This window comes from Garra rufa, chromosome 2 (genome assembly GCF_049309525.1).
Source record: "Garra rufa chromosome 2, GarRuf1.0, whole genome shotgun sequence".
Lineage (NCBI taxonomy): Eukaryota > Metazoa > Chordata > Actinopteri > Cypriniformes > Cyprinidae > Garra > Garra rufa.
Genome location: NC_133362.1, coordinates 40,180,890 through 40,207,864, shown reverse-complemented (window position 1 = coordinate 40,207,864; position 26,975 = coordinate 40,180,890). Strand labels below are relative to the sequence as shown.

At 35.5% G+C, this 26,975-nt stretch overlaps 1 protein-coding gene across 2 annotated transcripts in view; it reads left to right on the top strand.

Moving 5' to 3' along the window:
- Window positions 1-26,975, top strand: part of tjap1 (tight junction associated protein 1 (peripheral)) — a 168,628-nt gene that overhangs the window by 42,488 nt on the left and 99,165 nt on the right. For both annotated transcript variants that reach the window (XM_073835197.1, XM_073835195.1), the window contains exon 2: window positions 13,827-13,975. The gene's annotated coding sequence lies outside the window, so the exon portion shown is untranslated. The remainder of the gene's footprint in view (window positions 1-13,826; window positions 13,976-26,975) is intronic.

The window sequence follows — 26,975 nt, the reverse complement described above, 5'->3', positions numbered from 1 at the left end:
CATGTCATTAAATAAATTAGCACGGTAGTATTGTGTATCGGCGATCTCACAGGCTGACGATAGGACGATATGAAAATTGTGCATATTGCCCAACACTACTCCACTTCATTATGTTGAGATTGCGGGTCTCAGCAAGTGAGATTGCTTGCTTATTTCTTACTGACGTAAAAACTCAAGTCTCTTCAGATATTGCATTAGCTAAAGGCAGTCGACGAGAAAGAAAATTTGAAAGATGAAAGGCATGAAACCCTGGCATCGTGATGTGGAATGATGATTGCATTCAGAATTTGCTCTGTGCCTTAAATGTTATGGGCGTTTTGCTTTTTTGCATGAAGCTACATGCCCATATTGTGAAGGGTTAGAAACAACCTTGAATCTCTACTGATCCATTCAATTTCCATATGGGCTTTCTTGATGCAAAATGACGTGGTGGCTGATGATTCAGGGGCGTCCACCTCTCAATGCAGCCTTATTAAATGTTCATTCATCTGCCACCTGAATGTCTTGCTGTCAGTTCGCCGTTCATTGTTCATGTAATCTAACACATCTCTAGCAGGGCTTTCAAAGCTAGTCTCATCCACAGCTGCCTAAAGCACTATTTACGCATGCCACGCTTTGCCGTTTTCACATTATGAGCTCTTGATTTCAGAAAATACTAGGGCTGTTGATGGATTAAAGTTAATTGAATTAATGTTTCGTTAACAATGATATGCCAGTTTATTAATCAAATTAAATACAACTACACACATTTATCTACATTTGGCTTAAACATGCTGTTAAAACCCTTGTTCTGCCAGATGACAACTGAGTATATTACAAATGAGTTGAGTTTATCAATCTGGTAGTTCACTTTAAGTAAAAATTCACTTCCAGAACAAATTTACAGATAATGTGCTCACCCCGCGGTCATCCAGGATGTTCATGTCTTTCTTTCTTTAGTCGTCAAGAAATTGTTTCTTGAGGAAAACATTTCAGGATTTCTCTCCATATAGTGGACTTCTATGGTGCCCAAACGTGGCACCAAACATGGTTGTAAATGATCCCAGCCGAGAAAGAAGAGTCTTATCTAGCGAAACAATTGGTTATTTATTTATTTTATATAACAATTTATATACTTTTTAACCTCAAACGCTTGCCTTGTCTTGCTCTGCCTGAACTCTGTTTTTTTTCCGTTAAAGACAGTTAGGGTACAGATCTGGCCATTTAAAATGCGCGCGGGAAGTAAAGTGGTCTCGCGTGACGCCGGTGTATTCCAAAGGAACACGGAAAATACAATGACATAGGAAAGACATGATCAGTAGGGGGCAGTCATGTAACGCACTGGACTGGAGCAGGCTGAAAACATTGCTGCAAACTAAAAGGTACGGTAACCTGGAGGGGACACCTTCGGTTCACTTATGTTTGTCGTGGCCACACAAATGAATTCGTAGGAACGTCATATTACTTTTTGTCATTGCCACGAGATATTAATTCCTGGGAATGTCATATTATGTCGTGGCCACAAGATTATTTTGTCGAGGTAACGACATCCTTATGTTTAACGCATAAACAAACCTGCGTAACCATAACCCAGGATTATCAGAGATAGGTTTATTAATATTTTTTATTTTGAGTTAAGAAATGTTTTTATTAATTGTTATAGAAATTAATGCAATATTAAGTTATATATTAACAATAGGCAATGCTGTATATGCGAATGTCTGTGCGCGATGTAGACAGCATTCAAAAGTTTATCAAGAATTTATTACATATAAGTACTTCAAATTAAATAGCCCTGCAAGAAACATTTTATGCATCCTTAAGTCTTATCCATTAATTGATTGATTTAATGGATTGATAATTGATTTTTCTGTAATAAATGTATTATTCGTTTATATTCAGTATGTCCCCCTTAATTTCGATCTCTTAACATTCCGAATCTAAATGATAAATGCTGACATGCCATGAAAGCTTTGATTATACTATATATTCATTTTTAGTCTAATTATAACCTATATAGTGTTTCATTGTCGAGTGAATCATTCACGTTCCATTTGTAAATCGTATGGTCACACACGGGCATTAATACAATCATAAAGTCAAAATTTTATTGGCATAATTGTAGTTCACAATATTTGCTAAATATATGCCAAATAGCATATATAAAGTTATTTAGGTTAAGCGATTCACAATAAAGAAAAAAGTAGATAGCTCTAAATCACTTATTATTTATTCTTATTATAGGTTATTATTTCAATACCTGGTTAGGGCTATTTATTTTTAACGCCTGACAATTATGCCAATTTCATTTTGACTTTTTGATTGTATTTATCCCCGTGTGTGACGATACATGATGTTTTCATTTACAAATGAAACTACGTGAATGATTCATTTCTCAGTAAAACAGTTTAATATTTATATAGTCTAGTCTGTTAATTAGACTAAACAAAATAAAATATGTTCAATTCATATTTTATATGTTCAATTCTTTAGTTAAGAGAAGGAATGTAGGCCTATTTTACTGTGTGACGATAAATTATTTCCAAATGAAACTACGTGAATGATTCTTCAGTTATTTGTCTATTAGTTAGACTTAATAAAATACAATATATGTTAAATTTAACCTTTAAACTGCATTCCAGTAAAAACCCCAGTCATAGCACCTTTACAGTATCATTTACATTCAGAATGTTATGTAACGAGATCAAAATGAAGGAAAAAATAACGAATACAAACGAATGATACAAATATAATGGGAAAAAAAGAAGGTCAGTCAATGGACAAGATTGTGAGATGCATGAAATGTTTCTTGCAGGGCTATTTAATTTGAAGTAGGCCAACATGTAATACATGTAAACACTTGTGAAAGCTGTCTACATTGCGCACAGACAGCATTAGCATATACAGCATCGCCTGTATAATTATTTAATATTGTATTAATTTCTATAACAATTAATATAGGCTAACAATTTCTTAACTCAAAACAAAATATCTCAAATAATTCTGGGTTACTAATGTCACGCAGGTTGGTTTATTCATTAAACTCGTGGCCACGAGAAATGCATGTTGAGCAAAAATACATTTCACGAAAATAATATAAAGATTACAAAACAAAGAAAACAAATGGAATGAGGGATGCTTTAAAGTTCACGTAAAAGCCAAATATTAAGGGGCATCCTTCATGTTTTCTTTAATCAGCAAATACTTAACATTTTTTAATTATATTCACCTTCTGTTTTTATGACAATAAATTTTGAATTTTGAATTCTTTTTTTTTTTTTTTTTAGAAAAACGTCCGAACACCGGTCTCAAAAGTAGAAGCGAAAGTCTTGTTTCCACCAGCGCGGAATTTTTTTTATTCACCGTAATTGATGGATGTCTAAAACAAAAATAAGGAGAATCCTAAAACATATATTTCTTAAAATAATAACATCTGGACTTCATACACAACAATACGGCAACGACTTTACAACAGGACACATTGTTTTATTTTAATTTTATTTTTTAGCTTGTACACCAATGGATTTCTGATGTCGGGATATTTCAGACTGCATCTCCACAGCTTAATCACTTTAGTATTAAACATACGGGTCAGGAGGCGGGTCGGGTACAATATTTATTTTTTTTATTCTGCGGTCCGAGTTGCGGGTGGGTTATTTGAAAACGGTCGGGTTCGGGTTGTTTATCCACTGACCCGCGTGTCAGGTTGGACACTAATGTTTTGAAAAAAGTGGAGCGTGTGAGGAAAGCTTTCCCCTTCTCCCTGGCATGCATTTGAATGCTGAATTCGAAATGCAACTGAATGCAGTCGGAATCCGCCCCCAGCACCCCCAAAATAGTCTCCAAATGTTGATTACAACAAGGCAACAGACAGCATTCAACACCCCACCCCACCCCCACTCTGCCATTCATAAACATTTCGCTCTTTATACTGCACGCCGCTTAACTCTGATGCCTCATTAACGGCTACTTTTCAAAAAAAAAGAAAAAAAAAGAAAAAAAAACACTTCCCTTTGGTTTCCCAGAACAGACTTAAGCCTAGTTCCAGGCTAAAATGATGTAAATCGGAGCTGTTTAAAGATTTAAAAAAAAAAAAAAAAAAAAAAAAAAAAAAAAACCTTTTACTGATCGTTGGTCGGAGATTCAACCCGCAGTTCGTGACTTAATGAACTTCTCCGAAATAGAAGAACTACTTTTCCACTTAAAAGAAAAAGAAAAAGAAAAAGAAAAAAAGGTGGAAAAAAATTGCATAACTCACTGGAGCACTTTTCAGAATCAGAATCAGAATGAGCTTTATTGCCAGGTATGTTTGCACATACTAGGAATTTGTTTTTGTGACAGAGCTCCACAGTGCTACAGAATGACAGTGACAAGACGATACATATTATAAAAATAACAATATAGAGGTATACAAGACAGACAATGTGCAAAAATAGCAAAGACATTTGAATAGAAGTAAGTATGTGCTTTAAATAAATAACGGAAAAATGAATAAAGAATGTATAGTGTTGTATGTTGCACGATCAAGTGTTCATGAGATGGATTGCCTGAGGAAAGAAACTGTTTCGGTGTCTGGTCGATTTGATACTTAACAATTGTTGTATTCGTTGTCAGTCATATTCTAAGCTTTATTGTTTTGAAAAGTGAGCCTTCTGTTTATTTGTCTAAATTATTTTCTATATTAGGATATAATACTAGGCTATAGTATTTATGGACATTAGGCCAAATCTACATGGGTTTCTTCCCTTTCACTTCAATTAGTTTTTAAGAAAAAAGAAAAAAAAAATGCATGGGCAGTGCGTCATAATAATGTACGGCATCAAAATGTAAGAACAAATCTAAAGACAATAATAATAATAATAATAATAATAATAATAATAATAATAATAATAATAATAATAACAATAATAATAATAAAATTAATTATTAACACTCCTAAAAGTATAGTGCTCAGATACACTTACGGTAGGTGACCTAACCCTAGTTGATACTTTATTTCAACTTTTCAATAATTTCATTAATTAACTAATAAACAAATGCCTTTCCGATATGATATAAGTGAAAAGGGAGACGATTTCGAAAATGATTTCACCAAAAGGCGGATGCGAACTCGGGTCTCCCGCGTCAAAAACGATATGTTACTCGTATTATCACTTACGCCACTGAAAATGTAGCAGTATAGCCGTCTTTTGTAATATTTGTAAATATGGAGTATTTGCATTGTGTAAAAACATTAAATAAAAGGCACCAGACTACAGAAAATGGCATATACTAAAGAATTTATTTTTCTGGGGGAGGACCCACCCACATTTATTTTGCTTCCGACGCCCATGCTTGATGATGAAGTATAGGAAAGGAAAGGAAAGGAAAGGAAAGGAAGTGAGGTGAGGCCAAGTATGGTGACCCATACTAGGAATTTGTGCTCTGCATTTAACCCATCCAAGTGCACACACACAGTAGTGAACACACACACACACACCGTGCACACACTCCCGGAGCAGTGGGCAGCCATTGCTGCGGCGCCCGGGGAGCAGTTGGGGAATCGGTGCCTTGCTCAAGGGACTCACCTCAGTCGTGGTATTGAGGGATATTAGTCTACAGGATATAACAGGATATAACAATAAAGTGCTTTTCCAGTCCCGATTCCACAAGGTTTTATTCCGCATCCACCCGCTCCCGCTATATTAACTATATTATTCGCCCGCTGCCCGCTTAGAATAAATTTCTAAGCACCAAAATCGCAAAAACAAATCAAAATAATAATAGTAATAATACGAATAAATAAATAAATAAATTTTTAACTCTATAAAAACTGTAGTTTATATTTATCCTCTCCATTTCTATTCCTCTCTACTCAAATTAATTGTCAGTGTATCTAAAATTGTGTATCTTAGAAAAAGAAAAAGAGGAACTACCTCTTAAACATGCATATCTTAATTTGATGTTGCTTTAAAACGCTGAAATATATAATGTATTTTATTCTGAAGGTGAAAGTGGTCCAGTTATTTAACTGCCTGCGGCGCCATCAGGATCACGTTTTTTTCCCCTTTTAATTAAGTGGATACAGCTTACAATACTCGTTCAAGAGTAAGGGATTGCTCAAAACTATGCTATTTTACATATTTCTGTTCACAACGAAAAAACAGATGTGTATGCTATTTGTAAAAAAAAAAAATGTAAACAAGATGCTGGTTCAAGGGCGCGTCACAGAAATTGCCTACAATTCTGCATATAGGCTTGCTACTTATTAATTTTATTTTATTTCGTTTTGTTAAATTATTATTCATTAAGAAATTTATATTTCGCATATGGGCATTTTTATTTATTTTACATACAGCTTTTTTGGGTTTTCTCTGTGCATAAGATCTGCGTGTGATGTTCTGATGTTTATGCTGCTTTTTGCTTGTGTACAATTAACCCCTCAAAACGAATTTAACTGTTATTAATGTGTCACAGCCACGTTTCAATTTAAATGTAATTTAACACAATCTTGTCGTTAATAATAACTAAACGCGTCGGTTGTAGTTTGGAAAAAAAAAAAAACAGAAATTAACATTTCTATTTTCAATGCAGTCTAATAAAAGTTCAACAGGAAAAAAATAAAAGAAAATAATAATTAAACTGCTCCTGCTTATGAATAATTTTTTGCTTGATGATGAAGTATCTAAATAGTCTATAGGATATAACAAAGTGCTTTTCCAGTCCCGCTTCCACAAGGTTTTATTCCGCATCCACCCGCTCCGCGCTATATTAACTATATTATTCGCCCGCGCCCCGCTTAGAATTAATTTCTAAGCGCCAAAATCGCAAAAATACTGTAGTTTATATTTATCCTTCCCATTTCTATCTGTCTCTACTCAAATTAATTGTCAGTGTATCTAAAATTGTGTATCTTAGAAAAAGAAAAAGACGAACTACCTCTTAAACATGCATATCTTAATTTGATGTTGCTTTAAAACGCTGAAATATATAATGTATTTTATTCTGAAGGTGAAAGAGGTCGAGTAATTTAACTGCCCGCGGCGCCGTCAGGATCACTTGATTTTTTTCCCCTTAATAAAGTGGATACAGCTTACAATACTCGTTCAAGAGTACGGCAGTGCTTAAAACTATGATATTTTACATATTTCTGTTATTTGTGTACAATCACAATAAAAATAAAAAAATTAAAATTAAAAAAACGTGTAGGCTATTTGTAAAAAAAAAAAAAAAATGGAAACAAGATGCTGGTTTAAGGGCGCATCACAGAAATTGCCTAAAATTCTGCATATAGGCTTGCTACTTATTAATTTGTTAAATTATTATTCATTCAGAAAAGAAAAAACATATATTTCTTATGTGGGCCTATTTTGTTTATTATTATATATAGGTTTATTGGGTTTTTCTCTGTGCATAAGCTCTGCACGTGAGGTTCTGATGTTTATGCTGCTTCTTGCTTGTGTATAATTAATCCCTGAAAACGAATTTAGCGGTTTACGTCAGTTGTCGGTTGGAGAAATAAAATAACCGAAATTAACATTTCTGTTTCCGATGCAGTCTAATAAATGTTCGTCAGGAAAACAAAGAAAGAAAACAAAATAACAATACAACTGCACCTGCTTATGAATAGGCTATCTTTTTGCTATTGGTTTGAACCATAATTTCAGGAAAGAGGAATCATTGAACTATTGTACTGGTATTTGTGACCAACGCCCCCTAGAGCTGGCCATGGTGTTTGGCTACAGAATGTTGTTCCTTGCGCCACCTGGTGGATATTATATGAAGTGCAACAACGTTGTAAAAAAATGTAAAAAAGCCGCTGCGGCAGGACGCGTGCCCACGCGTGCCGAATTGCAGGCTGCCGCGTGAAAATAGACGCATTTTTAATGGCCAGATCTGTATGTTGAAAAACTCCCATCTTATTTTCTCCCTAAACTGCAAAAATCATTTCAAAATCATCCTACATCGCCACCGAAGTACTGACCCAGTGTTTGCAAAGTAGATTAAATACCCTTAAAGGAGGGGTCCAATGCTGTTTCATGCATGTTAAGTTATTTACGTTGTTTAAAAGTTGGATTCTCATGCTAAACATGGCCAAAGTTTCAAAAACGATTTGGACGTATAACTGAGTATTTTTGTGCCAAATACACACTTCCGGGGTTTCTTACAAGTTTTGGAATTTTTTTTCAATCATGGCTCTTCATGACATCCTGAAGGGTGGAACTCCTTGTATGGGTATTTCTCTCGGAAAAGCGTGCCCACGCACACATCGACCAGAGTGAGTGCAAGAGTGCGCCCATCAACGTGCTTCATTCGGCTGCACTGCTGCACGGGACTTACTCGGAAAGAATGTCTCTAAAGAAGTGTGGTTTTGGTTGTAAGGCAAACATAACCTTGCTCAGCTTCCTGAAGAACCCAGCGTTACGTGAACAGTAGATGCAGTTAGTTTTTCCCGGGCAGAAACTGATTTTTGCAAGTGTGTTTGTTGACAAACGTTTTATAAACAAGGCTTGTTAGATGCTGGATTTACACATTGTTTGGTACTGAAAGATGGAGCGGTCCCAGCTATAAAAAATCCTGTTCAGGATTCAGAACTGCAGCCGGTAAGTGAAACGGCATTAAATGTATGTGTTTTGTTGGCAGTCGTCAATCTTTAGCTCCGCCCATCTTTCGTTTGTAAATATGATAAAACTAAAGACTTTTTGGAGGTATGAAGGATGCCGTACTACTCTATAGGTACTCAAGATTAACATGAGATTGGGTGAAGCTGTGTGTTATGCCCTCTTTAACAAAAATGGTAAAACGTAGGGCGATTTTAAAGTTGAGGGAGAATCAGATGGTTTTTCGACATACCCTAACTGTATTGAACCGGCAAAAAGAAAGCTCAGGCAGAGCAAGAGAAGATGAGCATTTGAGGTCAAAAAGTATATAAATTGTAATAAAAAAAAAAAGTTTCGCTAGATAAGACCCTTCTTCCTCAGCTGGGATCATTAACAACCACATTTGGGATAGTTTGAAGCCGCATTTAAACTAAATGCTGGAAAGTCATTAAAAAGGTGCTTGAATTGCTCTCTCTCAAAGGTTGTACAAACCCTGAAATGAATAATGTATTATTATTTCTACCACAACACCATGGTTATAGTTAGCATTAATACTTCTGGTTTTCTGACGTAAGTCAGTGCTGTTTATAATAGAGAATTTTGGGCAGAATTCGAATGATTCTCACTTGGTCTTGCAGCAACTTTTTATTGTTAAACTTGTCCAAGCTAATAAACGGTCCGTGCTGTGCAGCTAAAACGTAGTGTGGTTTAGTTTTGCTTTCTCTTCATTTGTCGTTTCTCATATGCAACAGAGTTATGAGTTGAACAATGCAGTTAGCGACAGTGCGACCGCTCACTAAAATCTGTCCCACCTGCAAAAAAAATGGTTGGAAAACATCTGGAGCCCTGAGAGAGCAGATGGCTCTGCATGCTTTTAAATGGCTCTCGCAGTACTTTGTCATACACCGATCGTCTGCACAGTGCCGCTTAAAGTGCAACACATTTATACATTTCGTCCTCTGTTGAACAATAGTGGTAACTTCTCCCCAACACCTCTTAGGAAAAGTAAAAAATGTAATATTAGTAGCCTACATTTTGTGCAGCTGCTTTGCAACGATTTGTATCGTAAACTTGAATTGACATTTTGGATGACAAGGGGGTGAGTACATTCTGTAAATTTTTGTTCTGGAAGTGAATTTCTCCTTTACAGTTTGTACTTCTAGTTTGAATTGGTGTGACAGTTGGAGAATTCTTTATTATGGAATTTATGTCCACATTGGGGACATAATTAATCGAATAAATTACTTTCTCTGAGTAATCACACTAAATTAGCGCATTCAATTGACAGCCCTATAAAATACATTTCTATTGGTCTGTCAGCATGATTCTCTGAAAATGCTAGAGAAGTTCCCATCGTGTTACATCCTGCTGAGCAATGGTCCTCAATACATAATGGCGAATTTCACGCCTTAATCCGATTCCAGTGCTTTCATGCTAGTCAAAACCAGACACCATTAGCCAAAGTGCAAGCCTGCCCAGCATGGGCGTCTGGTCTTTAAGTGACGAATGGAAAGAGTTTTCGAAAGGCCTTTTGAGCTTTGAGCAGCTTTTACAGCTCTTGAGTAATTCCTTGAGATTCCTTCAGCAAGTGCTAAATCACGTGTGGCCGGACTAAATCTGGGCCTTTTGTTTGTTTGGTACATTCTTGATTAAAGCGTTGCACCTCTGCGATCATTGCGTGTCTTCATTGACATCAGTCACGCTGATGGGCCTGGGAAACCGGCTGTTGTCTTTGAGACTTTCACTTGCGACGTCTGCTTAGTGTTTCTCCTTATCTTGTTTTCTGATGGGACTATCCGGGAATACAGAACAGCAGTCTTGCTTTGCTAAAACAGCCATGTAATTGATTTACTTGGGCTTTTATTGCTCTTGCAGTATTTTGTTCGATGTGGTCAGCTGGATTCTCAGCTCTAAGTGGAGTAAGTGGATTAGATTACATTCACTGTTTGTTGTAATTTCATGCATTTTTAAAAGATTTAACCTTTTAAAACTTGTTAGTGTCAAGCCTGAGCTGCAGCAGTGTGTAAAGCTTTGGTGCTCATGCAGGAGACAAGAGTTTGATTCTGGCTCATGCACCGATTCTATACAATTTTGTTTTACCCAGAAGTAAAAATTCTGTTATTAATTTCTTACCCTCATGTTGTTCCAAACCTGTAGGACCTTCGTTCATCTTCTGAACACAAATAAAGATATTTTTGATGAAATCCAAGAGCTTTCTGACCCTGCAATGCAACTACCACGTTCAAGGCTCAGAAAGGTAGTAAGGACATTAATAAAATAGTCCATGTGACATCAGTGGTCCAACCTTTATTTCATGAAGATACTTTTTGTGCACAATGAAAACAAAAATAACAACTTTAACTATTTCTTCTCTTCCGTGTCAATCTCCACCACCATTTAACGAGGGTACCACAACAGGCAGAAGAAGACATGCTGAACATAAAACAGTCTTAGGGTGTGTTCATACTTATGTAAAGGTTTAAATATGGACATTTTTTCTTATAAAAACCCATCACTTCACTTCAGAAGGCTTTCATTAACCCACTGGAGTCATATGGATGGCTTTTAGCATGAGCTTCAAAAACTTGAGCTCCATTCACTGCCATTGCAAAGCTGTGAAGAGCCAGGATATTATTTAATATAACTCTGATTGTGTTTGTATGGGTCAAAATTATCGATTTTTCTTTTATGCCGAAAATCATTAGGATATAAAGTAAAGATCATGTTCCATGAAGGTATTTTGTAAATTTCCTACCGTAAATATATCAAAACTTCATTTTTGATTAGTAATATGCATTGCTAAGAACTTCATTTGGACAACTTTAAAGGCGATTTTCTCAATATTTAGATCTTTTTGCACCCTTAGATTCTAGATTTTCAAATAGTTGTATCTCAGCCAAATATTGTCCTATTCTAACAAACAATACACCAATGAAAATGACTTATGGTTTTGTGGTCTGCGGGGTTACATATCTGAAAGCTGAATAAATAAGCTTTCCATTGATGTATAGTTGGTTAGAATAGGACAATATTGGTCGTGATCCAACTATTTTAATATCTGGAATATGAGAGTGCATAAAAATCTAAATATTGAGAAAATCACGTTTAAAGTTGTCTAAATGAAGTACACCACCGGTCTTTTTTCTCTTTCTCTTCCCCATTACACAGCTGCTGTTTTTAATAGCAAAGTGATTACATTTATTTTCGTTTATTTAGGTTCTAAAGTTAATTTAGAAATGTATTTGGAACACTTTTTATTTGTTAAATTTAAGTTTTTTGTTTTTTAAAGTAACGACCAAGTCATCACGATTTCAATTAAAATCCATAGTTATAAAAAACTTAAAGCATATCACAATATTAGTTGAATCGTTTAACCTAGATAAAAAGTGTGCTATTAGGCGCATATCCAATCGTTTGTGCGGAGAGTAAAGCTGAAGCACGCTTTGCAGAACATGGAAGCGCCAGCGCTATGTGAAACTTCATTTTTGCTCGTAAAGGTAAGACTAATATATCATCCGAAACTGTAAAAAAAATTATTTAAATGATTAAAATCGAAAACAAAACTCTTTCATTAGCTATAGGCCTAATCCATAAATATGCATTTAGGTATTAAAGGCGCGTTCATGAGCAAATGGCGAGTCAGGATCGTCAACTTCATTTTTGTGTCAAATACTAGTTTATTAATAAATAATTCAAATATGTCCTTACTTTTTCCCCCGACACATTCTTGATAATTATTTTTGCTGGGGCTTTGCGGTCAGCTTTAGCCTAGTCTCAGCCTCAGGCGTCACACCCACGGAACGTTGGCTGAACGTCTGATGCATATGGTACACTTAACTGGAAACACTTCAGGAATGTCGAAGTCGTCATCTGATTAGTTGAATTTGATCGGATATCCGGGAGACGCGAGTGTCGCGTTTATTTTCGGTCCGCCGGGAAACAAAGCGCCGTTTTGCTAAAATGTGCTTATGCAGACGCCAATGTTGTTATACACATTTGCGACGTTCGCGAACAAATTACTGACTTACTGCTTGTTCTCCCTCTTCTTATTTAACTTTCAATGCTGGTTATTTCAATGACTGACTTGTTGCACACCAGTCTGTTGTTGTGGGGGCATTTCCATGCAATGAAACGTGACGCTGAACGAAACGAACTGTGATTGGTTGTTTGACATGTCGGTCAAACGGCCGTATGGGCGGGCCTTGGCCAACTAAAGCTGCCATGAATTCCAGACCTTCAGCCGTCAGTCTGAAGGTCTGGCTACGCGAGGCTAGCTTTAGCCTAGTGCGTGCATTTAAACGCGGAGGCGCGGTTGTCATTGCGACCGTCACAGCCCAGCTTTGCTTCCACCAAGTGGGCCTGACTGTACTTTATAGTGTCTCTCAAATATTACTCAATCTCTCTCTCTTTTTTTTTTTTTTCCTGTCTCTCTGTTAGTGGCACAGCAGTCTGAGCTTCTTCATTCATATTTAAGCCGAATGAGAACCGTTTCGCGGGGGATGCAAGGTGTATGAAAAAAAACGAATATTCGAATCTCAAAATTTAAAATCGAATGCCAACCCACCGAACGAACATTCGAATAATCGAATATTCTGGTCCAGCCCTACTTAATATCCTAATGATTTTTGCCATAAAAGAAAAATAATGAATTATTTGCAGAATTTTGACCCTGGCTATTGCTACAAATAAACCCGTGCTACGTACGACGTAATCTCAGTTTTTTTTATTAAATGTAGATGGAAACAGTCTCCTGTCGCAAACTCTGCAGATTAATCTTAGACGAGAACTGGCTGGCAAAGCAACACTTTCCGATTGGACTCGAGTCGCCGTCACATACGTTTAAGCTCTCGCTGTCTGCTTGTTCTTGCTGTTTTCCCCCCAAGCATCATTGAGTCCCATCATGTGCCAGGCAGTTTGTTTGGTGTGCAGTGTCAGGGGAATATCCAGCTTTCCGCAGAGCTGTCCCTCACATCCATTAATCAAGCCACTTTCTCCTGATGGAACATACCTTAATTAGCATCTAACTGCTTTATGCCTGCGTCTCTGGCCCGGCCCGCGGGAACCGCGAGGGGTCGGCGTTATAGTGAGCGAACCGGCGAGTGTGAATGCAAAGCAGTCAGGTAGACGTTCATTTGAGACACGCTCCGGCTGTCCCACGGGCCCCGCCGCGTCTTCGCTGACACTTAATCCTAGGCCTGGATGATTGGCAGGGAGCTGCTCTGGCGCCAATGACGGTCGTGTTTTTCCATCCACCTGCTTTTGTTTCAGGTCATTGATAGCCCTGAGGTTCACATGCTGAACGGGGGAGGAGGAGCAGGAGGAAGAGGAGCGAGACGTGAGCTAGATTGAGTTTCCTTGGCGACCGGAGGGACCCACTTGGGGCGATGACTCTGGAGAATGCAGCATGCACACTTGAGGTGAGGGGCGATGCCATGTCGTGCTGTATTTTGATGCTGTTCTCTAACTTTCTGTGTCTCTTGTGATGCTCTACGTTTCCTGTGTCAGATCTCACCGAACAGGTGTAATTAAGTCTAATCGTTTCTCGGAAATGAATCGTTTGTACTTTATCTCCAGCTCTTACTGATAAGTGGTCAGCTTTTTGTTCTTGTCTGTTCGAATGAGCTGGGATTCATTTATGTAATTTAGTTTGTAGTGTTTCCCATTGAATTGTTTTAAGGTTAGATCTTTTGCTTAATAATTTGGCCATTTGCTCTGACAGTTAAAATGGTGTTTTTTACTAATTTGCTTTTAACAGTTTCTAGTGGTTGGCTTTTCTTTGGCCTTTATTGAAAGTTAGGGTTGTAATTATTCCACATTTTCATTAGCTAATACCAAGGCAAGGGAAATTTTGGTTCCATTTGCTATTGAATAAACTACACTACCAGTCAAAAGTTTTTGAACAGTAAGATTCTTAATGTTTTTTTTTTTATAGAAGTTTCTTCTGCTCACCAAGCCTGCATTTATTTGATTCAAAGTACAGCAAAAACAGTCAAATTTTGAAATATTTTTTACTATTCAAAAGATCTGTTTTCTATTTGAATATATTTTAAAATGTAATTTATTCCTGATTTCAAAGCTGAATTTTTAGCAGCATTACTCATGATCCTTCAGAAGTCATTTTAATATTCTGATTTGCTGCTCAAAAACATTTATTATAATTATTATGTTGAAAACAGCTTTTTCAGGTGTCTTTGATGAATAGAAAGTTCAGAAGAACAGAATTTACCTGAAAAAGAAAATGTCTTCATCATCACTTTTGATCAATTTAAAGCATCTGTGCTAAATAAATGTATTAATTTCTATTTTTTTCCCCCCAAAAAATGCTGACTCCAAGCTTTTGAATGTTATAGCGTATAATGTTACAAAAGCTTTTTATTTCAGATAAATGCTGATCTTTGGATCTTTCTATTCATCAGAGAATCCTGAAAAAAAAAATACTTAACTGTTTTAAATATTAATGATGATAATAATTATAATAAAAAACTTTTTTGAACAGCAAATCAGCATATTACAATGTGACACTGAAGGAGTAATGATGCTGAAAATTTGACTGTGATCACAAAAATAAAGTACATTTAAAATATATTCAAATAGAAAACAGTAGTTTAAATAGTAAAAGTAGATATATTTTTAAAATGTTACTGTTTTTGCTGTACTTTGATCAAATAAATACAGGCTTGGTGAGCAGAAGAGATGAAAAAAACCATTAAAAATCTTAAAGTTCAAATACTTTTTGACTGGTAGTGTATATTGAAAATAGAAGTTAACGAATTCATTTGCAATATTTGCAAGGTTTGAGCACACAAATAATTAGAAATCATCCATATTTTAGTCAGACAGCACAGATGCCAAATTTGAGTCTGTTAATACCAATACTGCAGAAAAAGAATAAATAAATATATTTACTTTTTCAGATTATATGACATTTTAAAATCAGACTACAGTTTCTATTGATTACTTGATTAGATATTATTCTAATGGTCACAGGGCATGCAGGTAAACAGTTATGATATTTAGTTTTTAAGGGTTTTATTTTAATTAAAGTTTTTTTTTTCTACACTTAAGATTTAATTAATTATTAGTTTTCATTAAACTCACAAACCCCAATTTGGGAAACTGTAATATAATATGCTATTTTATGCACTTGATGTTGAATGCAATTGAATATATTTTCTTTCTCTTTGTATTTTTTGTATATATTGATATATTACAAGATTATCCTATTGAAATCGATGAGATAAACGAGTTAGGTCAAAAGTCATCTAAAAGTAATCAAAAAGTAGTCAGTGTAATGAAATGGATTACGTTACTAACTACAATTTTTTTCATGTAATTTGGAATCAGTAATGGACTACTTTGTAAGTAATCTACCTAGCACTATATTTATGTGACCATGGACCACAAAACCAGTCATAAGAGTCAGTTTTTGAAAATTGACATTTATATATCACCTGCTAAATATATCAAAAGCTATATATATATCAAAGCTAAATAAATGAGCTTTCTGTTGATGTATGGTTTGTTAGCATAGGACAATATTTGACTGACTCGACAAGTGCTATAGAGACCTGCTTTAATGAACCGCGTTATTATATTCACCCCTCTTCAAGTTCCTGGAAAATAAAGGTCTTTTTTTGTGCAGAAACATAGATATATGAACCTTTGCTGTGCGTTAAATTATTCACTCCAGGCCTGAACAAAAGTGAGCATGGGCCAGTAGAACTGAACGCTGCCCAGCTCAGGTGCTTGTTAATAATGAAGTACTTATCGTCAAGCTTCTGTGGATGTTTTTTTTTCTTTTTAAATGGTCTGTCTCTCACTCAATGCTTTAGTCTCTGAATGACAGTGACAGGTAGACTGAATCACTCCTTCATCTTTCTCAGTGTCAGTATGTGGACTTTATCAAGGTCACACATAGATCTCACATCACTTCATCCGTATCTCTAGTTCACGTTGATTGTCTGGCGGGTTTAGTACTCCAAGCGCGCGGATGCGTTACGTCAATTTGTGCGTCATCCAGAATGGAATCAAATGTCCTTTAAAGGGGTCAACGGATGCAAAACTCACTTTTACATGTTGTTTGAACATTAATGTGTGTTGGCAGTTTGTGTACACAACCACCCTACAATGATAAAAATCCACCCAGTGGTATTTTTTAAATCTTTAAAATTACTATCCACTTTTTAAAATCAGGTCATTCTCAGCTTCTTGTTGTTGTGACGGCACACAGACAGAGGCCACTCCCACAATGGTTGATTGACATGAGCGCCTTACCTTAGACCCGCCCTCACCGAGCTGAAACAGTCCGACTCCAATCGCCATTGTGTGACTCAGGTGCAGAGGAAGACAAGAATGTCTCAGATTGAGCGATTGAGGTGTTCTGTTGTTGGATGTAATAATGAACATAGCAGTACTCCCGAAATATGAGCCGCTGAAGACGCGGAGGATTAACGTTACTTTTGCTTTTAAAAAGGAAAGCGCCAATCCCGATCTACATATGCATCTAGTTCATGCAAATCGTTCCTGATGCAGCTTCACCCACAGCAGAAGTGAGTATAAGGGTTTTTTATGCATTTTTGCAAACAGACTTTCTTAATCATGTGCTTGTTGGCAAGTTTCGCCACTAAATGCGGCTAAAGTAAACATTACGGCTCATAATCCCACATCAGAGAGGGGCGGGGCGAGCAGAGCTCATTTGCATTTAAATGAGTTGATTTTTTATTACACTACTATTGAAAATTTTTAACCGAAGTATATTATAGGCTTTTCATTAAGACCCTAAAGAATCATATCAACTTGTGGAAAATGGGCATCCGATGACCCCTTTAAAATTCACTTTAATGAATCAAAAAATGTGAGCGATATGAGAATTACCTAGAAACACATGACAACTGATGGCATTTTCATAATCAATATTTACTTTTATTTTTAATAAATGAACTTCAAAGGGGTCATGAACTGAGAAACCAAAATTCCCTTGACATTTTGACACATAAAAGGTCATTTTACTTGAAAAAAATTCGGGAAGTTTCAGAACTCAAAACTTTCTTGTTAGTCTAAAAACAGCTTATTTTTAAAGCCAGGTCCGCCAAAACAACAGGCGAACTTTATTTTTAATGAAGATCCAGACTACGTCAGTAAGAACTTGGTCCTTTGTTCTCTTCATTTTACCACGGATTCGTTTACAAAAAAGGAACAATTGGACACAGGATTTAAAGACGTGCCGGTTATTATATGGTCACTATTTTTGTTATATGGTCACTATTGCTTTGTCTGTTGTTACAGATAGTTTGATATGTGCTGAGTATTTATGCGTCCATCTGTGAAGAATGTAGGCAGTCAAACATACAGAACTATTAGCCAATCATAGCAGTGGGCGCTTACTTCGGAGTCTACAATCCGCCACACCTATTCAAACAGCGTTCTGATGAGGGGGTTTAAAAACAAGACAGAAAATAGCCTAGTACTGCTAAATTATGATGTTTTTATGTAAAGAATCTTGATAAAATTATAAGGGGACATCAGAGAACAGTACAAAATAATAGAACATGGCAGTTCATGACTTCTTTAAATTATGCACCATGATAGAACAGCATGTCATTTCTTAAAAATGATGTAAAGATTTTCATTAGTTAGTAGGAAACAAAGTTGAAGGCATTTTCTTGTGCATTGCCAATGAAAATCTGCTTTGATAGCTGTGTTTTTTGTTTTAACTGTCATATTAAGTTTAGAGAAATGTTTTTATCACACATTCCACATCAGCACAGTTTATAGGTTCATAGACATTAAGTAGATAAAAGCCATTACGCTGCTGAAGAGTGGAAATATTTGAACTGAATAGTGTATTTATAGCTCAGAGTCACAGTGTTCAATTACAGCTCAGTTTCAAACAAAATAAACTGGCATATTTATAGCAATAGAAGACGGCATGAAATACTACCTACTGAATATGATACATACTATGAACAGTATCATTTATCCAGCTCATGTCTCTTGTACCTTCATTCACGAACTTTGTTCAGTTTATTCTTGTTTGGTGCTCTTAAATTTGTGTTTGGTAATTGAATTCACATATGGCTGCTTTGTAGTAGGGAAAGTATAAGATAACATTAAAGACTAAACCAGAACGCATAAAGTCATGTTTTTTAAGACCAGATTTAAGGATAAACTATTAAAGGGAAACATGGGTATTATAACATGGATGGCTTAATACAGTTGGAAGTCAAAAGTTTACATCCCCCTCTCAGAATCTGCAAAATGTCAAAATATGTTACCAAAATAAGAGGGATCATACAAAATGCCTGCTATTTTATATTTAGGACTAAATTTGGTAGATTCATTTATAAAAATGAATCTGCTGTTCATCAGAAAAGTCCTTCAGGTCCCACAAATTTTTTGGTTTTCCGGCATTTCTGTGTATTTAAACCCTTTTCAACAATGACTCTTTATGATTTTAAGATCTTTTCACACTGAGGACAACTGAGGGACTCATATGTGACTATTACAGAAGGTTCAAACGCTCACTGATGCTCCAGAAGGAAACAATGTATTAATAGAAAACTTTTGAACAAAATAGAGATGTGTACATTTTTCTTATTTTTCCTAAATATCACATTTTTCCATTCGGTACTGCCCTTCAAAGGCTACAGAAGATACCCAGAAGATACCCTTCTGTAATAGTTGCATATGAGTCCCTCAGTTGTCCCCAGTGTAAAAGGATGGATCTCAAAATTAAATTGGAAAGGGTTCAAATACACAAAAATGCTGGAAAACTAAAGATTTTGTAGGACCTGAAGAATGTTTTGAAGAACAGTGGGCAGATTAACTGTTCAGGACAAACATGTACTTACGAACAACTATCGCTAAACAAAACAAACCAAAAAAAAAAAAAAAGCACAGCTGTGGATCATTCAGGTAACAACACAGTATTAAGAATCAAGGGGATGTAAACTTTTAAACAGGGTCATTTTTATAAATTCAAATATCATTTTCTCTTGTGGACTATATGTAAACATCTTCTATGCAAAAATATCTTCTTCAGGTCAGTACTAAATAAAAAATTACGTATTTTGTATGATCCCTCTTATTTTGATCAAATAATTAACATTTTGCAGATTCTGAAAGGGAGATGTAAACTTTTGACCTCAACTGTATAACGTAAATAATGTATCAAAACATGTAGTAGAAAACCCATGAAAGATTTACGTTATTTAAAAAAAAAAAATCCTGATTGTTTTGTACATATTTTGGACTTTGGAGGCACCATTATGACATGGAATGGTTGCACTCATTGAGCTACCACCGCTACCTGTTCCTTTTTTAACTCACCCAACTACTGAAAAAGGGCTTACAGGTGGCGATAGCTTTAAACCAAATGCCATACCTTTGATTTTCCCTACAAGGAGTCTAAACGCACCCGGATATTGAGTGAAATCCGTGCTGAGAAACTTCTTCAGTGTCTGCAGCTTCATGACAAGCATCGGTATGTTTACATCCTGCCAGGATGGCATCTAGCGTTTCTTGCCTCTGCCGTTTATAAGCTCTTTCAGTAGCTGTGGTCTACTAAAAGCCTAAAAAGGGATCGGGGCTCAAGTGGAGAGAACAAAAACGCAGGTCTTCAGGAAGTTTTATTCATCCACAGACAACTTCCCATTCTTTGCTCCTCTTCTTATCATTATACAAGCCGTGAAGACTTGCATTGCTTGTGTTGTTGCCCTTCAACTGAAAATTACAACTAAAAGCTGTACAATGTAGCATTTTTATCAGTATTTTATTTTTCGAGTTGTAGCAGCAGTAGTTCACTAAGTGCAGTCATTTCACATCTTTGAAATAATGGCCCCCATTGTCCAAAATATGTATTTTAAAACGATTTCAGTAAGAGACATAATTTATGTTATATTAAGCCATACAAGTATTAATACCCAAGGTTCTCTTTAACGCTCGAGAGGCTGTATGAAACACAAACCACTAGTCTAGTAGATTTTATAAGTCTTCCTAGAATTTTATGACGCATTTGGGACTGTCGTCTATAACAAGATTGGGCCCATACCAGGGTCAGGGGAGAAAAATGATTCATTGTTCTGTGACTCACTCAATCTTTGGATACAACTCAACATTTGTGCACGGCCAAGAAAACAAGACACAACGTCTACTGAACTAAAGTGGCATTGCTTTTTCTTATACTATGGTTTCATACTGTCTTTCCTGTTGGCACATCAGATGAGACATATTTATATGGCTTCTATAAATCCTCACATCAAGCCATTTTAGACATTGGACCAGCTTTGAATTTCAGAAGTGATGCCGAAATATTCCCACCCCTACCCTATATGGTCATCTCTAGTGTTTATAGACATTTGTTAGGGATTTATTGAGGCTGGTGCATTGAAAGAAAAGGTAGAGGAGGTCATCGTTAAAATATATTTTGCTAGTTTAGATCTGATTGATTCATCATCTTTGCTGCTCACGCAGTAGGACGGCACCAAGCCAAGGAGTCCAGTCCAAAGAACAACATCTGTTGTCCGCAATTCACGTTCCAAGATAAATACTCCATGCTGTGAATAAGACTGTACAGACATTAGGAAATGGGTCGTTCTGAACACCGAACACCGGCATCGTTTGCACCAGTCATCTGGAAGGTGGGCTGAGGTGCCGGATTTTGAATCAGCTTTCGCACTTTGAATATGTAAAGGCACTGGTGATAAAGCTCTTCAGAGCATTAGTTGTTTTTTCCAAATGATCGACTGCTCTGATTCTGATAACCTCAGCTGCTTGGAGACACTATTGTTTTCAGCATCCCTAAGATTTGGGATACAAGGCAAGTCTGCATTTTCCCCTTCTGTGCATCACTCAGTGTTTTTTATTACTGAGGGTCTCAACAGTCGAACACATGTTTGCAAAGAAAGAATACGGGTCTTGCAAACCAAAGTGAATCATCACGTCTGCTGGACTGATAAACAATCCCTGAATCATTTTATCTGCGGTCTGTGTTTCCTGTTGTTCGAACAGTGATAGTGAGGATGTTGCTGAATCCTTGACTCATGTGTTGAGGGTTATTCTGCCAACAAGGATTGGCAGGCTTGTGTGGTCTATTTGGCTGGTCTAATGTACAAATATTCTGTCGTCAAATCCTGATACTGTTCATTCTGATTAGCATTAGTGCAGAAAGTGCATGTCGTATTTCACATCAAAGACGTTTACATATAGTCCACTAGAGAAAATAATAGTTGAATTTTACCCTTTGAATAATAATAGTTGAATTTAATAGTTGAAAAATTATTCTGTTCAAAAGCTTACATACACTTGATTCTACTGTGTTGTTACCGGAATGATCCAGGCTTGTTTGTCCTGAACAGTTAAATTGCCCACTGTTCTTTCAGGTTCTACTAATTCTTTGGTTTCTTTGCATTTTTGTGTATTTGAACCCTTTCCAACAATGACTGTATAATTTTGAGATCCATCTTTTCACACTCAGGACTCATATGCAACTATTACAGAAGGTTTAAACACTCACTGCTGCTTCAGAAGAAAACATGATGCATTAAGAGCCAGGTGTGAAAATGTTTTGAATTTGAAGATCGAGGTAAATGTTACTTATTTTGTCTTCTGGGAAACAAGTACATTCTGTAGCTTCTGAAGGGCAGTACTAAATGAAAAAAAAAAAAAGATATTTAGGCAAAATAAGAAAAATGTAAAAAAAAACAAAAAAAACATCAGCTTTGAATTTCAGAAGTGATGCCCAAATATTCCCACCACTACCCAATACGGTCACCTCAAGTGAAAAATGTACATGTCTCCATTCACCCCCGGCTCTTAATGCATGTTTTTTCCTTCTGGAGCATCAGTGAGTGTTTGAACCTTCTGTAATAGTTGTAAGAGTCCCTCAGTTGTCCTCAGTGTGAAAAGATGGATCTCAAAATCATACATTCATTGTTGGAAAGGGTTCAAATACACAAAAATGCTGAAAAATCAAAGAATTTGTGGGACCTAAAGAACAGCGGGCAGAACAAACAAGGAACTCGCGAACAACTTTCTCTAAAATAAAACAAACAAAAAAGGATCATTCAGGTGACAACACAGTATTAACAAGTGTATGTAAACTTTTGAATGGGGTTTCACTTTTATTCAATTATTATTAGAATTCATCCAAAATTTTAGGGTATTTAGCATTTGTATTAAAAACCTACTTTTGCGAGCTAGTCCTAGGTTTTTCGCCTGATTGGAACCAAACCAGTGCAGGAAGATTCTCTGGAGAGTGAATGTCAATAATTACTTTTTTAACTTTTTTCTCTGTCGCAAAGGCACGCCAAAACATTCAAAAGGGGCATGGCTGCCTTTTCTAAAATGACTATAACTTTTGAACAGAATGAGATATCTTTGCCAAACTCACAACAGATATGTCGGAGCTGAATCTGAGGTCACAGGAAAAGAGTTGGGAAGCTTGGCAACTTGGCGGCGCTATAGGAGGGAAAAACGAAAAAATGGCTATACCTACACAACTGTTTATCCTATCGTCATGAAAATTGGTATGCGAGGACATAAACAAATGTATATTGTGCATTTTTTCACACATACACGCGATATTCATATTATACGATAGACCTCCTCATTCCAAACAACCACTGCTGTCAATCCAACCGTTTGTAAAATAATTGAGAAAATGTAAAAAAAACTACTTTTGCAAACTAGTTCTAGGTTTTTCCGCTTAGTCTGAAAAGACACTGCAGTATAATTCTCTAGACTCTCCAGGTTAATAATTATCAAAACAATGTTGAAATTTACGCTTTGGGAAGCTATAACGGGGTCGAAAAGGGGCCTGTCCAAACATACCCAAAAGCCTTTAAAGCCTAAATGAAAGCTCAAAACTTCACAAAACCTGCTGAGCTCATGCGACAGGTAATTCTAAACAAGCATGCAAAGTTTTAGGGAGATCAGACCACAGCTGGTGGTTTTAAACAAAATGTTTTAAATTATCATGACTTTGCCATATGTAATGGCTTTTTTCATATGTGCTTACATGTGTTAAAGCGCTTGAATCCTGGTTATCACTGCTTGCAGCTATATTATTTACCTCACAGAAATCTGATCTGCTTGTTTTTTTGCAAGCTTGAAGGAGAAAGGCTTATCAAAACAAAGGTACTGTTTTGTTCTTTTTCACATTTTTAGGGTTGGTAGATGCACCAGGGACCCAATTATAGCACTTAAACGTGGAAAAAGTCTGATTTTCATGAAGAAAGACTGACACCAAATGTTTGAACAGTTGTTGTACACTCTGTAATCTGTAAACCAAATAAATTCCAGTAATTTGACATGTTTCCTAGTGGACATAATGAATTGAATGATTTGATTTTATCCATCAGGATTAGATTGGGTTGTGAAGGGGTGAAACATGTCATGTTTGTGATGTTAATGGTTGATATTTCACTTTCCTGCCTCCACAGCCTAGGTTACATCAGCAGAACATTTTTCTAAGGCAGGGAAAGTTATTACATTTTTAATGAACGGTTATGAAAACATTTTCTTTAAGAATAGCTTTCACAACAAGGCCAGGATGTGCACTTGTAAGAGCCATTTTGTTCAGTGGTTGTGGCTTCTTTTCAGTCTCTTAGCCAGAGATGAATGCGCAGCGTTTGAGGGAAGTGGAGGTGAATGGGTCTCAGGATGAGAGCAGCAGCTGACTGTCATGGATGGCTAACTGCCACGGGCCTCTAGTTTGTTATTCGCTGCCATATCTTGTGGCAAAGCTTTCTCATCCACAGCAGACGTCTCTGAATACTGCAGAAAAAAAAGACCTCTGTAACAGCACTTTAATATTGCATGCTTTCAGGTCAGCGAGAGCCAAACGTTTTTGCCAGAAAAAAAATTCTAGCTGACAGTTAAAAACATCTCCAGGGCTAATTTACAGTCTCCTTGATGAAAATGTAATTACACTGAGAATGTTTTGCCATTGCAGCAGTGTTTCATGAGTAGGGCATGGCACCGTGCCAAGGTTATGAGTTCACGTATCGAGTGAAAGTGCCAAAAGCATAAATGTAGGTTATAAAGTCATAAATTGTTAATTTTAGGAACAGACAGGATAATCGATAACCTGATGCGTGATGCTTTCTTTTACATTAAATGTTACATGCAAATATGGACCAAATAAGACCAAAACTACAAAAATTACAGTAACCATATACATAAAAAATACAGAAGTAGTAGTAATATTGTGAAATATTATTGCAATTTGTATAGTGATTTTCTAATTTAAAATACTTTAAAATATAATTTATTCCTGTAATGCAAAGCTGAATTTTCAGCATTATTTCTCCAGTCTTCAGTATTAAGTGATCCTTCAGAAATCATTCTAATATGATGATTTTTTTTAAACCTGTGATAGTTTTTTCAGGATTTTTTTTTTTTTTTTTTTTTGATGAAAAAATGTTTAAAACAACAGCATTTATTTAAAATAAAAATCTTTTGTTATAATATACACTACTGTTCAAAGTTTGGGGTTAGTACAGTTTTTTTTCTTTCTTTGTTTTAAAGAAATTAATACTTTTATTCAGCAAAGATGTGTGAAATTGATAAAAAGTTATAGCAAAGACTAATATTGTTAGAAAAGACTTCTATTTAGAAATAGTGCTGTTCTTGTAAACTTTTTATTTATTAAAGAAACCTCACAGGTTCCAAAAAAATATTAAGCTGCGCAACTGTTTCCAACACTGATAATAATAAGCATATTAGAATGATTTGTGAAGGATCACGTGACACTAAAGACTAGAGTAATTATGCTGAATATTCAACTTTGCATTGCAAAAATAAATTATATTTTAATGTATATTAAAATAGAAAACTGTTTTAATAATATTTCATTATAATATTTTTTTCTGTATTTTTGGCCAATAAATAGAACTTTGAGCATAAGAGACTTAAAAATATATACTTAAAATATTACATTTTCTTTTGAATGGCAGTGTAGAAATAAACCTAAATGCATAAATTATTACAAATTTATACATTTTTTTAGTAATGTATTATAGTAAATTGTAATGAATACTATTATTTTTTTTGATTGTACATTTGTCATTTATTTATTTATTTATGTTTAGCAGTTTTGGTCATGCATACACTGAAATAAATTTTTCTGTATAGAATTTAGTTTAAAATTATTTTCATTTGAAAACTGCTGAAACATTTCACAATTTTTTTTTCATATAATTCAATGTCAATAATTATCACAAGTTTAAAGGCAGATTTCAGCTTCAATGTGAAAGTTGTAAAAACCAGACGGTTAATTGTGGTTTAAAACAATTCTTTATGATCAGAACATGACAAACACTTCATGTTTTTTTAATTCTTAATATTTTTCCAGTCGTTTTTCCTTAATGAAACAAATGAAAAATTATAAGAAAAAAAAAAAAATATATATGACTCTTCTGTAGTTACGCTATGCTAAAAGTGATATCGCCAGAACAGGAAAACGGCTGAATGGATTTCAAAACGGTAAAACTCAACTTATTAACTCAGGAGGAGTTGGAGTTGTTTTTTTTCCCAAAAAAAGTGGAGTGTTTAAGAACTGCTGGTTTCTCCGGTAGTAGGCGGGACTAATGTGCAAACAGCAATCTCATTGGCTGGCGCTCACCTATTATCGTCTCTGTTTTGATTTCAGCAAATCAGTTTAAGCGAACGCAGACAGCATGATTAATATTCATGAACCCAGCAGCTCAATAATCCTTAGTGCATTTTATAATGTTATTAGTATCAGAATTTGTAGTAGTTTTGTTATCTTATCAGTATTGTTTTTAGTTTTTTCCCTTTTTTATAACAATATCTTAAGCACCACAATCAGTCCTGAGTTCAGTCAACATGACAAATATGCATTCATGGTTATATTATTTACTAAAGATCTAATTACCAAAGTTTAATGCTAATTTATTATAATATCATATTATAATACCTGACTGACTGATACTAAGTGTACTTTCAGATATTTAAAAAACTGTTCCATTAAGCTATATATATCTCGTCTGGTGAGTAAACTAAAAAATGTACTTGCCGGTGGCTATTCTATTGCCAAGGTGTTCGTAGAGGGTTGATAATATTTACAATAATTTATTGAATTTGATAGGTGTCTCTCACATCGTCCCACAGCAACGTTAAAATAGTTATATATAAATAAAATCCCATTTAGTGTCTATTTCATTCATTTAACATATTTAATATTGGGGGACATCCAAGTTATTTAGCACATTTGAACATTTATTTTAAAAGTAACACAATAGTTACTTTTCCTGGTAATTAGTTACTTTTATAATAATGTAACTCAGTTACTATTGGTGAGAAGTAACTAGTAACTATAATTAATTACTTTTTTAAAGTAACATGCCCAACACTGATTACATATTGCAGTGTATGCAAAAGAACCAAATCACAATT